The 13,469-nt window shown below is 50.3% G+C and overlaps 2 long non-coding RNA genes across 2 annotated transcripts in view; both read left to right on the forward strand.

Moving 5' to 3' along the window:
• Positions 1 to 13,469, forward strand: part of LOC131583659 (uncharacterized) — a 124,196-nt gene that overhangs the window by 39,601 nt on the left and 71,126 nt on the right. The gene's annotated exons all lie outside the window — the stretch shown is intronic.
• Positions 2,327 to 13,243, forward strand: LOC131583660 (uncharacterized). The gene is made up of 2 exons (XR_009278556.1): positions 2,327 to 2,430; positions 11,329 to 13,243. It is a non-coding gene; the product is annotated as an uncharacterized LOC131583660 (long non-coding RNA).

Here is a 13,469-nt window from a genome sequence, read left to right on the forward strand (position 1 = left end):
TCACAGTGGATTAAGAGCAAGCATTTGAAGAAAAGCTTAAATGTAGCATAAAAATATATTAGAATCTTTTCAGATGTTCCTTTATGGGTTTAGCTCATTGGGAAAGTGTTGGGGAGAGCGAAATTTAATAAAAGCAGAGGAAAAACTCCCCTTGCACCAATGCAAACAGGGAGGGATTTGCATTCCAGGGTCTTTGCATATGTATATGGGTGAATTTATATAAATATGCATTTAGACACACATTATATATAGATTTTTCACTTGACATCAGACACTTCAGCGAGAAGCAGTGTATAAAAATATAAAAGGAAAGTTTCATGAAGTGCAGGAGACAGAAAAGTTCAGTCAGCAAGGAAGAAAGAACTTGGGGATGAAAGATAAACGAGGGGTAAAAGCCTTGGGCAGGTCTGTTCCTCCCTGGCAATGCAGAGATTGTCACAAAACAACCCCAAATTCCCGGAGCTGCTGGGCAGGGGGTGGATCCTTCCCCTGCTGAAATCCAAAGGGAAGTTCCCCTCCGAGCTCAGTCTCCAGGACACAATCCCTGAGTTTTCCTGGGGAAATCTCCCATTTTCCTGGGCCAGGAGCAGGGCAGAGCTGCACTGGAGCTTTCCCTGCTCCTCACTCTGCCCCACAAAGAACCTGGGGCTGAATTCTCCCTCCTGCCCTCGCTGGGAAGCAGAGCCTGGGACAGCTTCCCCCTTTTCCTGGGAAGAGGAAGGCGAGGAATGGGAAGTTCTGCTCCAGCCAGGACCGCTCTGCTCACCCAGGGACTCGGCTTTGCCTCTCCGATTCCAGGGCTGTTTTCCCTCTCTGATATCCTCATTTACATCCTCTCTAATCCAGAGGCTTCATTAAGAAGTTGCCAAGAATCAACATTTGGACTGTTCCAGCCTTCAAGTGCCAAGGCTGGATGTTTTTCTGCAAGCTGAAGGAAGGGAAGTCCCTCTGTGGGCAGCTGCCACTCGTTCCATGGCTCTTTGAGCCCTCCCCTGGGATTTTATCCTCCCTGGACACATCTGTGGCCATTCCCCCGGTTCCCAGCTCCCTGCCATCAGGTGTCCTGCTTCGGGATGGATTTTCTGTGGGGCAGGATGGGGTTTCCTTCGGGCAGAAAGCTCCTGGCAGCAGAGGAAGGAGCCAGCCTACTTTGCAAAGCTGATTTCTGTCTCAAAGTGTGGACATGAGGAAGGTGGAGAGGGTGGGATGTGACTCCAAGGCAGATGGAAACGCACAAGAACAGTTGCTTAGCACCTATAAAAGTCAGGCCCACTCCTTCACAAGATTCTTGGGTATTTAGGGATCCACACTTGGGAATCCACGCTTGCATTCTGGCCTCTGAGTAACCTAAACCCATCACAGCTTTTTGGGAGTGTGTGCTGATGAAATAAACAATGATATTAAAAGTCACACGGGTCCTGGCAGCAAGCAGGGGACAAATTTTGTGTTACCTGTGCTTGGGAGTTTTGCTGGCCATTAATGGATGAGAAAAGAGCAGGAAAAGGTGTTTTTCCTTGCAGAAACACAGTTCCACAAGGATTCCTCAGCCCCTGGGACAATAGGGATCAGGCAGCAGCCTGCTGCCTTTGTCTGAGCAGGAGATGGAGATGAAAGATCTGACACAGAGGCAAATATTCCACCTGGATTATTGGATGTGGTGCTTTGGAACGGGTCTGTAGCACCCAGTTCTCTGGGGCTGGACCAACACAGCCCAGCAGGACAGAGGCAGACACGGGAAAAGGCTGTGGGAATGCTCGGCAGGATGAATGTGAAAACATTTCTTTCACATTCCACTCTATTTCGTACCTGATGAGGAAAACTCACCCGATAAAAGGAGTGCGAAATTACCCTGTTTAATGGCCAGAGGAGGGGGAAAAGCGGCTGAATTCCCATCAGCGTCCCCTGCCTTTGTCTCAGGCTGTTCTCGCTGCCTCTCGCCGCTGCTGGCCGTGACTAACTCGGGTTTCTGCCTGTGACCTGATTCTGCACCGCCACGCTCCTCCCAGCTCGCCGAGCCTCCCCATGTGATCCATTCTTCCCCCTAAATAAAGTTGACAAATTCGGCTGGGCTCAGATGGTGCTGCCGGGGGGGTGTGGAGCGGTTCCACCCTCGCTGCAGCTGCGGCATCACCGGCTCCGGGCTCGGGGCATCACCGGCTCCGGGTTCGGGGTATCACCGGCTCCGGGTTCGGGGTATTACCGGCTCGGGGCATCACCACCGGCTCCGGGCATCACCGGCCGGGTTCGGGGCATCACCGGCCGGGTTCGGGGCATCACCGGCTCCGGGCACCACCGGCTCCGGGCATCACCGGCTCCGGGCATCACCGGCTCCGGGCATCACCGGCCGGGTTCGGGGCATCACCAGCCGGGCTCGGGGCTCCGTGCCCGGGCTGCCAGCTCCCGGCAGCCGGGAGGACGCGGCCGGAGCAGGTGAGTGAGCGGCTGCGGTGGCTCCTTTGTGCGGGAGGTGCGGGAGGGACGGAGGGAAGGGGCAGAGGGGGCGATTCCCAAATGGCTCCAGCCCCCCGCCCCTTCCCGGAGGAATTCGCCTCTGGAGCTGATCCCGGAGAGCAGCGGCGATCGCCGGGCACGGGCAGCGCCTGCGGCAGAGCCCGGGGATGCTCCGCTGCATCCCGGCCCCGCAGCCCCCGCGGGGGACACGGAGCTGCTGCTGGCACGGCACCGAACCGGCGTGCAGGCTGGCACTGGGCTGGCACCGAACCGGTGTGCGGGCTGGCACTGGGCTGGCACCGAACCGGTGTGCAGGCTGGCACTGGGCTGGCACTGGGCTGGCACTGGGCTGGCACTGGGCTGGCACTGAACCGGGCAGCGTGGTACCAACGTGCAGGCTGGCACGGCACGCTGATACCCGGGCTGTGAGGCTGGCATGGCACCGCGCCTGGCAGCGTGGCACCGGTGTGCGGGCTGGAACTGCTCTGGTGTGGAGGATGGAACTGCCCTGGTGTGCAGGTTATCACAGCTCTGGTGTGCAGGTTATCACAGCTCTGGTGTGCAGGTTATCCCTGCCCTGGTGTGCAGGTTATCCCTGCCCTGGTGTGCAGGTTATCCCTGCCCTGGTGTGCAGGCTGGCACAGCCCTGGTGTGCAGGTTATCACTATCCTGGTGTGCAGGTTATCCCTGCCCTGGTGTGCAGGCTGGCACAACACCAGGGCAGCCAGGGGCCCGCCTGGCACAGCACGGGGCCAGCGTGCGGGACTGGCACGGTCCGTGCCAGGCTCCAGGGCTGCCGTGCCCACCCCGCTGTCCCCAGCCCGGCCCGAGGGTCCCCGCTGTGTCCCCGCTGTGCCAGGTGTGATCCTCCCTCCCCGGCTTCCCGCACCCCGCCCTTCCCCAGAGCCGCATCCCCAGCTCTGAGCGCACCTTCCCCCATCCCGGGGCTCCAGGGATCCCTGAGCCTTCCCATCCCTCCCGCTCCTGCACCCCGAGCTTGTCCGGCTGCTGCTGAGCCCCTCGGGGTGTCCCCATCCCCTCCCTGCCCCAGAACATTCCCAAATCTCTCTCCCGTCGGGAATGGGGTTGGAAGCTCCAAGGAAGGGCAGTGCTGGAAGCCCTGGCTGCAGGCTGGGAGGGAAAGGTGCTCCTGCTCACCTGCAGCTCCCAAATCCCACAGAAACTATTCCCAGGCTGTGCTGAGGGAAAAGAGATGTGATTTTATTGCAGAAATGTGCAGACAAAGTAGCTGCCTCTCCACTGACACTCATCACTCCCCCTCCCAGCCCCTGCTCCCTCCCACCCTTTAACTTCTTCTTTTCCTGCACAATTTAAAGGTGAAATTCCCTGAGGAGTGAATTTATTGCAGTCCTAGACTGGGCCTGTTCATCAAGAGCAGTTTGCTTTTGAAAGGAGATGGATGAAAACTGGAATGTTCAAACAATCTTTTGCTCTTTACATTTTTATTTTTTTAAAAAAGAAATCTGTCCCTGCAGGAGTTTCAGTCAGATTTTAGATCTAAGAGAAAGGCTGCAGTGTCCCAGCTGAAATGGCTTTTCTTGCTCGTGGTAGGGCAGGGAAAATGGGAAAGGAGAGATTAAACAGTGAGGGAGACACAAAACCAGATTTAATTTGTTCATCCCTTCACAATTAGGCCAGAATTAAAACCTTCCTTGACCTGCAGACAAAATGAGAATTGAACAAAAAGGCCATTGGTTGGGTTAAGGTTATATTTTATGAGGGTTCTTAGGTTTGGGGTTTTTATTTGAATTTATTTGAATTCAGCTCTAAGCAGCTTTCAGTTTTCCCTTCTAACTCAACAATTAATCATCCACCTCTACCTGCACTGCTTGTCCTGGCTCCAAAAATCCTGTAACTTTGGGGAAAATTGAGTCTAAAAACAGAAAATGGGTGAAAAAAAAAAAATCACTGTGCAACTTAAGCTCAGTGTAGGTTTGGGGACTCCAGGGTTTGCATTTGCACAGAATAACATCTAAAATATGGACCAAGGGGAAATTCCCAGGCTGCCTCCGGAACCAAAGGATGGAACTGCCCCTGATTTTGGATGGGGAAGAGCAGCACAAAAAACAAGTCTGAACTAAATCAGCAATGAGGGAACCACAAATTCTCATTTCAAAGGGACAAAAATCCCCATTTTGCAGGGTGGGCTCTGGAGCTGATGATGGAAACCTGCTCTGGGCTGATCAGGAAAATCCACCCTCCAAAACCAGGAATTGTGGTGCTGCTTGGAGAAATAAAAAAAACCTCAACAGAGCTTTTAGAAAGCAGTGGAGCCTCTTTGGAAGGGAACACCTGGAAGGAAGATGCTCAGAGAACACCTGGATACAGCTCTGCTCTCCAGGCTTAAAAGGGAAAAAAGTCCAGATCCTTTCCTAGATAGAAATTATTTTTATTATTATGATTATTTTTATTACTATTCCTGTGGAAGGAACAAGCCCCAATGTCTCCTCCTCACATGTTTGTGCCAGCTCAGTCCTCAGGGAGCATTTCATGGAGATTTAAAGCCACCCTAAAAATGGCACCCAAACATTCCAAAGGTCAGGACAATCAACTTCCCTCTCACCGCTCATCCAAGGATTCCAGTGCTCAGGATAAGAACTTTCCTCACATTCCCTGGACAAGAAGGTTCAAGTGAATATCCCAGGCACCTTCCAGGAGGGAATCCATCAGGATCAGGGGCTGGAGCACAGTTTGCTCCTGGGAGCAGGATCATTCCCGGAGGATTTGGACTTTGCAGAGCTCAGATTTGCCAGAACAGGCAGTGACGAGGAGGCTGCGATCACACCCTAAAAGCTGCTGCTGTTCATCAAATCAAAACTGTTTATCACATCACACTGAGGCTGAATGAACACATTAAACAAGCAGAGGCCATGGATAAAATCAGTGGGAGGGAAATCAGAGAGAGCCCGAAGCCAAACACACCTGTGGCTTTAATTAATGGACACTTCAAGGATTACTTGATTAAAATCACAATTAACCTCACGTGGCTGTCAAACAAATTCCCAGGAGAGCAGCACCTTGCATTTATGGCCCTGCTGAGCACAGCAGCTCCTCTGCATCCCAAAAATGTCCCCAGCAGTGGCATGGGATTGTTTTGTTCAGGATCTTCCAAGGCAGAGGGAAGGTGGGATCGGGTTCTGCTCTGGTTTTGTTATCCAAGTCATCCAAGCCCAGAGCAGATCCCAGGAGAATCAGGATCCCACCAGGTTTTGATCCTTTTTGTAGGAACACAATTTTCCCCTGGCTGGTGGCTCTGGCCAGGGCTGGAATGAGTGATCCCAAAACTCCCAGCCTTTTCCTTTTCTTCAGGAATAACAAGGCCAGGACACGCTGAAGAGCAGAGATTTCTTGTTCACTGGGATAAAAGCAGGGTTTTGTCCACTTAATTAAAAGATTAATTGCCTTGCTCCAACCTTTGTGCAAGGTGTCAGTTCTAGCACTGGGTGGAATCACAAGGGGCTCAGGCAAAGAACATTCCGAGGGGTGAGCACATGGAAAATCAAATCCAGATCACGTTTCCTCTTTGGAGATGAGCAATGCAGAAGAAAGAGGCATAAAGAGGTTTAAGGTGAGGACTCTGCAGGTAAATCTGTGGTTTTTAATCCCAAAGGATCCAGAACCTGCCAGGAATTAAACTGAACAGCGCTTGGGAGACTTGAAGCCTGCAGATTCCCAAAAAGTATTTTCAGCCTCCAAAAATAAACACGGATATATCTTTATGGACCTATTTTAAATACTCCCAAAGCCTGGCCTTTTGTTCCTGTGAATTTATAGGAGCTGCAGCCAGGCTAAAACATCTGAGTTTGTTTTTCCAAGCATTTTCTGCCTTCTCCCATCCCTTCCTCCTCTCCTTTCCTCCTCCTTGCGCTGCTCCCACTCCCACTGTGCCTTTTATCTGAGCACAAGTGCTGGAGTTGATGTCTCCTGCCCAGCTCTGGGGGAGGAGGAGAAAGAACCATTTCCATATCAGGTTTAAGCATGAGGGACACCTTTCATCCCTGTGTTTCCACATCAAAAAGATGCAAATGGAGAGAGAAAGAGAGGAGCTGAGTTCTTCCCTAACGAAATTAAAATGGAAGAGGCAATTTGAAAGGCAGCGGGGAGAGTTACGAGCAAGCTGAAGGCAAAAGGGAAGAAAGCAAGCCCGAAACTATGCTTAAAAAATAAAAATCAATATATATTTAGGGTTCCATAAATGCAGGGAGTGATTCAAGAGTGGGAAGAGCAGGGTGAGTGGAGGGACACGAGACACAAAGGTTCTCCTGCTATCAAAGAGATTTTTCTATCAGCTCCCAGGGAGCAGGTTTGTGCTTCCAGGGCAGTCACCTTGCCTTTGGAAAGCTGATTTTGTGTTCCTTTTCCTCACTGCTGCCTTTGATGTCCTCATCAGCCGTTCTTCCTCAGCCCCAGCAGGGAGGGGGAGTTTTCCCGAGGGTCAGGGATGTGCCAGCAGCTTCCCTTTGGAACAAGGAGCTGCAGCAGCTCCCATGAGATTCCAATAAACCTGAAAATTCCTGACATTCACTGAACTCTGGCACTCGGGCTGAAATCAAAACCAGACTTCTCCTAACTGCATAAAAGCCCCAAACCATGTCCAGGAAAACTGATCTTCCACACAGCATTTTGGGTTTTTAATTAATTTATTTGTTTTTAGGGATTCTATCATCATTTCTGTCTTGAATGTAACACCGATAACATCATTATCACCAAGTCTGGCAAACTGAGGCGAGGTTTGCCTTCAGAAAAGGGAGAACTCTCAGGGAAATCAAGAAGCTGCTGATGAACATTCTTATCTCTCTTCAGTAATTCAGTATTTGACAGATGCCAATAACCTGAATTCATCTTGAGACACTGGGGTTTTTTTTTACTGTCATTTCCTTTGTTCCTCTCATATAAATTGCACCCAACCCTCTCTTACTTTCCACCCTCAAAAATTGTAAAAAACCCTCAAAAATCTATTTCTCTCCAAAGATCTCAAAGGTCAGACTTGGAGAACAAAGGGAAGACAATGCCTGTCCTGGGGATATTACAAATCAAGGAGCAGATTTTGTCCTCCCCATCTTGTATCGAGTTGTACCTTACTTTATAAAGTTGCTAAAGTTTATTTACTTGTTAAAAAAGACAAGGGAACGTGAGCCAGGGTAGGAAAGTTCATCCCAAGGCAAGGATGTGCTACACCAAGAGCCTGAGCTTGTTTAAATACCAGAGCAAAACATTATCATTTCATTAAAAGCTTTAAAAATGAATTCAACTTCCAGATATTCCAATGTGCTTGCACAAGCTTATTCAAACACATTTCCAAGTTTAAAAAAATCACATTATTTTTGTCAATACTTGAATGTTTCTATTGTATTTCTAATATATTTTAATGGGAATTAAATGTTCCCAGCCCTGAGCTGCTGATTGCAATGTTTGCAAGGCTCAGGCCAAAGCCACTGAAGGTTTGTGACTCACACAAACCCAAACAATCTCGGCTTTGTTTATTCCCTGCTCTTGGAATTCAGTTGAAGCATGGCAAGGGAAGAGGTTTGGGAGGTTTCATGGGAAGGATGTGGTGCCAGGGAGATTCCAGAGGCTGGGATGTGAGCTGATCACACCAAAGCCGGAATCTCAGCGAGTTCCTCTGCTCCTCTCCAGCCCCGTGTCCCTGTCCTCCCTTCCCAGCTGGAACTGCAGGGCCACCAGCCCTGCCAGACATTCCCAGCAAAGAGCTTTTCCTTGGAATCAGCCCCAGGGCCACCAGCCCTGCCAGACATTCCCAGCAAAGAGCTTTTCCCTGGCACCAGGCGGGATGAGACCTCCATCCCTGGCAGCTCGGGGAGCTCCCACCCATCCCATCCCATCCCATCCCATCCCATCCCATCCCATCCCATCCCATCCCATCCCATCCCATCCCATCCCATCCCATCCCATCCCATCCCATCCCATCCCATCCCATCCCATCCCATCCCATCCCATCCCATCCCAGCCCAGCCCAGCCCAGCCCAGCCCAGCCCAGCCCAGCCCAGCCCAGCCCAGCCCAGCCCAGCCCAGCCCATCCCATCCCAGCAATCCTGGAGTGATCCTGGAGTGATCCTGGCCTCGGGCACCACAGGTGACACTGCTGTCACACACAGGAGAGGTGACACTGCTGTCACACACACAGAGCAGAGGTGACACTGCTGTCACTCACAGAGCAGAGGTGACACTGCTGTCACACACAGAGCAGAGGTGACACTGCTGTCACACACAGCACAGGTGGCACTGCTGTCACACAGAGCAGAGGTGACACTGCTGTCACACACAGGAGAGGTGACACTGCTGTCACACACAGCAGAGGTGACACTGCTGTCACACAGAGCAGAGGTGGCACTGCTGTCACACACAGCACAGGTGACACTGCTGTCACTCACAGAGCAGAGGTGGCACTGCTGTCACACAGCACAGGTGACACTGCTGTCACACACACAGAGCAGAGGTGGCACTGCTGTCACACACAGCACAGGTGACACTGCTGTCACACACAGCACAGGTGACACTGCTGTCACACACACAGAGCAGAGGTGACACTGCTGTCACACACAGCAGAGGTGGCACTGCTGTCACACACAGCACAGGTGACACTGCTGTCACACAGCACAGGTGACACTGCTGTCACACACACAGAGCAGAGGTGGCACTGCTGTCACACACAGCACAGGTGACACTGCTGTCACACACACAGAGCAGAGGTGACACTGCTGTCACACACAGCACAGGTGGCACTGCTGTCACACACAGAGCAGAGGTGACACTGCTGTCACACACAGCACAGGTGGCACTGCTGTCACACACACAGAGCAGAGGTGGCATTGCTGTCACTCACAGCAGAGGTGGCACTGCTGTCACACACACAGAGCAGAGGTGACACTGCTGTCACACACAGCACAGGTGGCACTGCTGTCACACACAGAGCAGAGGTGACACTGCTGTCACACACAGCACAGGTGACACTGCTGTCACACAGCACAGGTGACACTGCTGTCACACACAGCACAGGTGACACTGCTGTCACACAGAGAGCACAGGTGACACTGCTGTCACACACAGCAGAGGTGACACTGCTGTCACACAGAGCACAGGTGACACTGCTGTCACACAGAGCACAGGTGACACTGCTGTCACACACAGCACAGGTGACACTGCTGTCACACAGAGCAGAGGTGACACTGCTGTCACCCCCGGGTTTGGCCCCAGCCCCTCCCGAGCTCCCAGCAGTGCCACAGCAGATCCCTGATGTTTTTGGGAAGGGATTTGCCGTAAAGCCCCGTCCTTACCCAAACCTCAGCTGCAGCCCAAGCCGAGCTCTGCAGATCCGAGACTTTCAAGCGTTCCTGGGTTGGTTTGGCAGCTCCAGCTCCGGCCCCGAGGGTGATGACAAAGCCCAGCCCTTCCAGAACCAGCTGCTTTGGCTCTTGGTGGTTTTGTTTTCTCCTCCCCACGGGAATGTGACAGCTGTGGACACAGATGGGATGAAATCCAGGTTAAGGTGACAATGACAAGATCAGATTTCCCCCAGGGACATTTTCCCCTTCTGGACTCGCACTGGAGATGGACACTTGGCTGCTCCATCAATCAGAGGGGCATTTCTCAGCTTCTCCAGTGCTTTTATTGCAGTTTCTTTCCTCAGGCTACTCGAGAGAGATGTTGAATACACGGCCAAGGAGCACTAAAATATTCTGTCACCCCTCCAGCAGCGCCACTCGCAGACATTCATCAGCCACGTGAAATGAGATTTCAATCAGCTCTCCCTCAACCACAGCAAAACCCGAGTTCTAAACTTCCTTCAAAATCCCCAATTCCCTCCCAACATATTGTTCCAAACTGGCAGGAAATGTTATTTACATCTTTTAGCACCAACAGGATGCTGAGCTGTATAAACAGTGGTTATTACTAATCAGAATGTGCTGTTAATTAGGAGAGAGCCTCAGTTCTCTGTGAGCCTGAGTGGGATGAACTTTATTTCTGTAAAGAGGATGAACTGCATCCTATCAAACACAGCATCTCCAAACAACGATGCTCCAAGATCTCTGAAACCTAATTTTGGCCTCCAAGCATTTGGGAGGAGGGTGGAGGGGGTTTGGAGCAAGCTGTTATTTGAAATAAATAGCCCTGAACGGTACTTGGAGCTCCTCAAAGGAAAACACCCCGGGGCAAATCCTCCTGTCCCGGTTGGAATCGGGAATCAAGAGCAGCCTTGTTCCTCAGCTTTAAATCCAAATGGATCAGGGCAGGGGACGGGGACGGGGAGGGCAGAGCAGCTCTGGACTTCAGAACTGCTCAGATGAGTGAATTCTTTAGGATTTGTCACACACAGCACATATCAAAGGGAAATGACTTAAAAGGCTTTGAAATTCCATCAGAACTGTGGGAAGGTCTGGGGTTAAATTCTAGTTTACAGCTCAGTGTCTGTAGGGGAGCTCACCTCTCCAATAATCCGGGCTGGATTTTCACCCAGCACCTTTCTCCAGGTCCCAGATTTGCAATCAGTGAGGAAACCTCCTCAATTCCACTGTAACTAAAACTCCAGAGGATTAAAACCCCAAATTCAAGCCCAGTCCAAGAGCAGATAAGTAGAAGAGGGGAAATTAAACCCTTTCAGGAACGTGAGAACTCCCATTTGCAGCTGATTTTGTTAATGTGGGTATAATGTACAGAACAGACCTTTGATTTCCCTCTCTTCTGGGAATATTTTGGGAAAGAGAAAAAGAAAATCTTTCAGTGAAACAACTCCTCAGATAGAAAGTTACACTTGTTGCAGCACTTGCTTTGCTTTCAGCTCCAGCACAAGCTGTGCCACCACAAACTGATTGAATTTTCTCCAATTATCTCTTGCAGAAAACAAAGAATCCCAAAGTGGCAGCTGGCTGAGCCTTCCCTGCCCCTTGATGAAGAAGACAAGGCATTGCTGAGCTCAGAAGCCAGGATAAAGCTGCTCTGTGCTGGGCACTGTGTGCCACACTCGTGTTCGTGTTCAGCGCTGCCTCCCCATGCCCGCAGCAGCTGAGGGCAAAGCCGGCTCCTGGATGACAGGACAGCCCTAATTCTGCTTCTCCAGCAATTCTGAGAGCTCCTCCCCAGCCCCAATGAGGCCCAAGTTCAAGGAGGCTCCTGGAGCTGCACTTTTGGCCTCGGCAGATTATGAGAACTTTGCTGAGCTGAACTCCACCAGGGACACGGAGAGCGAGCAGCTGGAGGGGTCCCTGTCGTCCACCATCGCCCTCATCATCGTGCTGGTCATCATCTTCTCCCTGGTGATGACATCTCTAATCACCTACTGCTTCCACAAGTGGAAACTCAGAGGGAAAAGACTGCAGAAAGCACAAGAGGAGTATCAGAGAGACCAAGAAAAGAGTATTTGCCAAAGCACACCTGGACTCGTTTCATAAAAGGAGAAAACCAGGATCCACCACAAAGTACTCTTGAATTACCTGAAAATCACAAGAGAACTGCGAATTTGAAATTTCCAAGCAAATACATCTTTGTTTTATCTCATTTCTAAGAGTTGTTAGCAGTTCGGAGATTTCCTACAGCTTTATTATACATATATATATATATATATTTATACATTTAGTCTCATTTGTGCCAAGTAAAACCAATGCAATGATGTATTTTTAATCTCTTCTGCTGTTTTAATCCTCGCTGGGCAAATTGTGGCAGTGCCTGTGAGGGTGGGGAGGCCCTGGCACAGATTCCCAGAGCAGCTGGGGCTGTCCCTGGATCCCTGGAAGTGTCCAAGGCCAGGCTGGAGCAGCCTGGGACAGTGGGAGGTGTCCCTGCCCTGGCAGGGGTGGAACGGGATGAGGTTTTAGGTCCATTCCAACCCCAATTTTCTGTGCATTACTGAGCCAGTAAACCTCAACCTGTTGCTTTTGCTCTTTCAAAACCCCACTGGAAGGTGAAGAGGCAGATTTGGGGTATCCCAAAGCAGCCCAGCTGATCCAGACCAGGGGAGTTGTGCTGCAGTGATCCCAAAGGGGCTGGAGGAGTTGGAATCCACTTGGACTCGGGAGGAAAGGAGCTCCCAGCTGGGGCTGCCAGGTCATTCATGCCCCCAGCAGCAGCTCAGGCTGACATTCCAACCTTCCCTTCACACCAGCCTTGTGCTGAGAGGTGCTCGTGGCATCCCACAAAGTGGATTAAGGACATCCAGTCCTAATGGAACTCAAATTCCCAAGGGAAGAGACAGCCTAAACCTCTTTTTTTTTAATTAGGCATCAAATCCTTTCTAAACCACCCATACCACGGTGTGTTTCAATTTCCATGTCACAGAGAAATGACAGATTTATTGTGAGTAGCACATCTAAGTAATCTTTTCTAACCAAGTGATGGATGTAATATTAGTAAATGTCATTGTTTTATAAAGTAGAAACCATGTGAAGTTGCCACCAGCCCCCTGCTCAAGTCTACAGCTTGCTTGCAATTACCAGTACTGCTGTATGTATTTTTAAACGAGCTATAATACTGTGATGATGCTGTAAACTTACCTCTGTAGGCAAAAAAAAATGTTCTATTTCAAAATGTCAGGATGAAGAATGTAAATGTTCTGAAAGTGCTATCAACAACAACAACAAAAAAACAAACCCAAGAATTTTCACAGAATATTCTAAAGGATTCTGTTACATGCTACAAATCTATTTTACAAGGGTATTTATGGCTCATACAGCCTAGTCTGTGAGAACAGTACTATTTTATTACAGAATAAATAAATGAATAAATAAGCAGTGAATATCCATGCCCAGAAGCTGGAAAATGTTTGGGTTTTTGTTTTTAAGTACCTTGATCAGTTCTTTAGGTGATCTGGAAGATGGAGGATCCTGACAGAAGGAATCCACTCCCCCTCATCTCCCATCCACATCCTGCTGTTGTCAGTGCTGCCAAAAATCTTCAAAATCACTTGTGGGGGAAAGAAAAAAGGACAATTAGTTGCATGAAAACAATGGAAATGTGGTGTTTATGGGATTGAGATCTGTTCTGCC

The sequence above is a fragment of the Poecile atricapillus genome, chromosome 12 (genome assembly GCF_030490865.1).
Source record: "Poecile atricapillus isolate bPoeAtr1 chromosome 12, bPoeAtr1.hap1, whole genome shotgun sequence".
NCBI classification, from domain to species: domain Eukaryota; kingdom Metazoa; phylum Chordata; class Aves; order Passeriformes; family Paridae; genus Poecile; species Poecile atricapillus.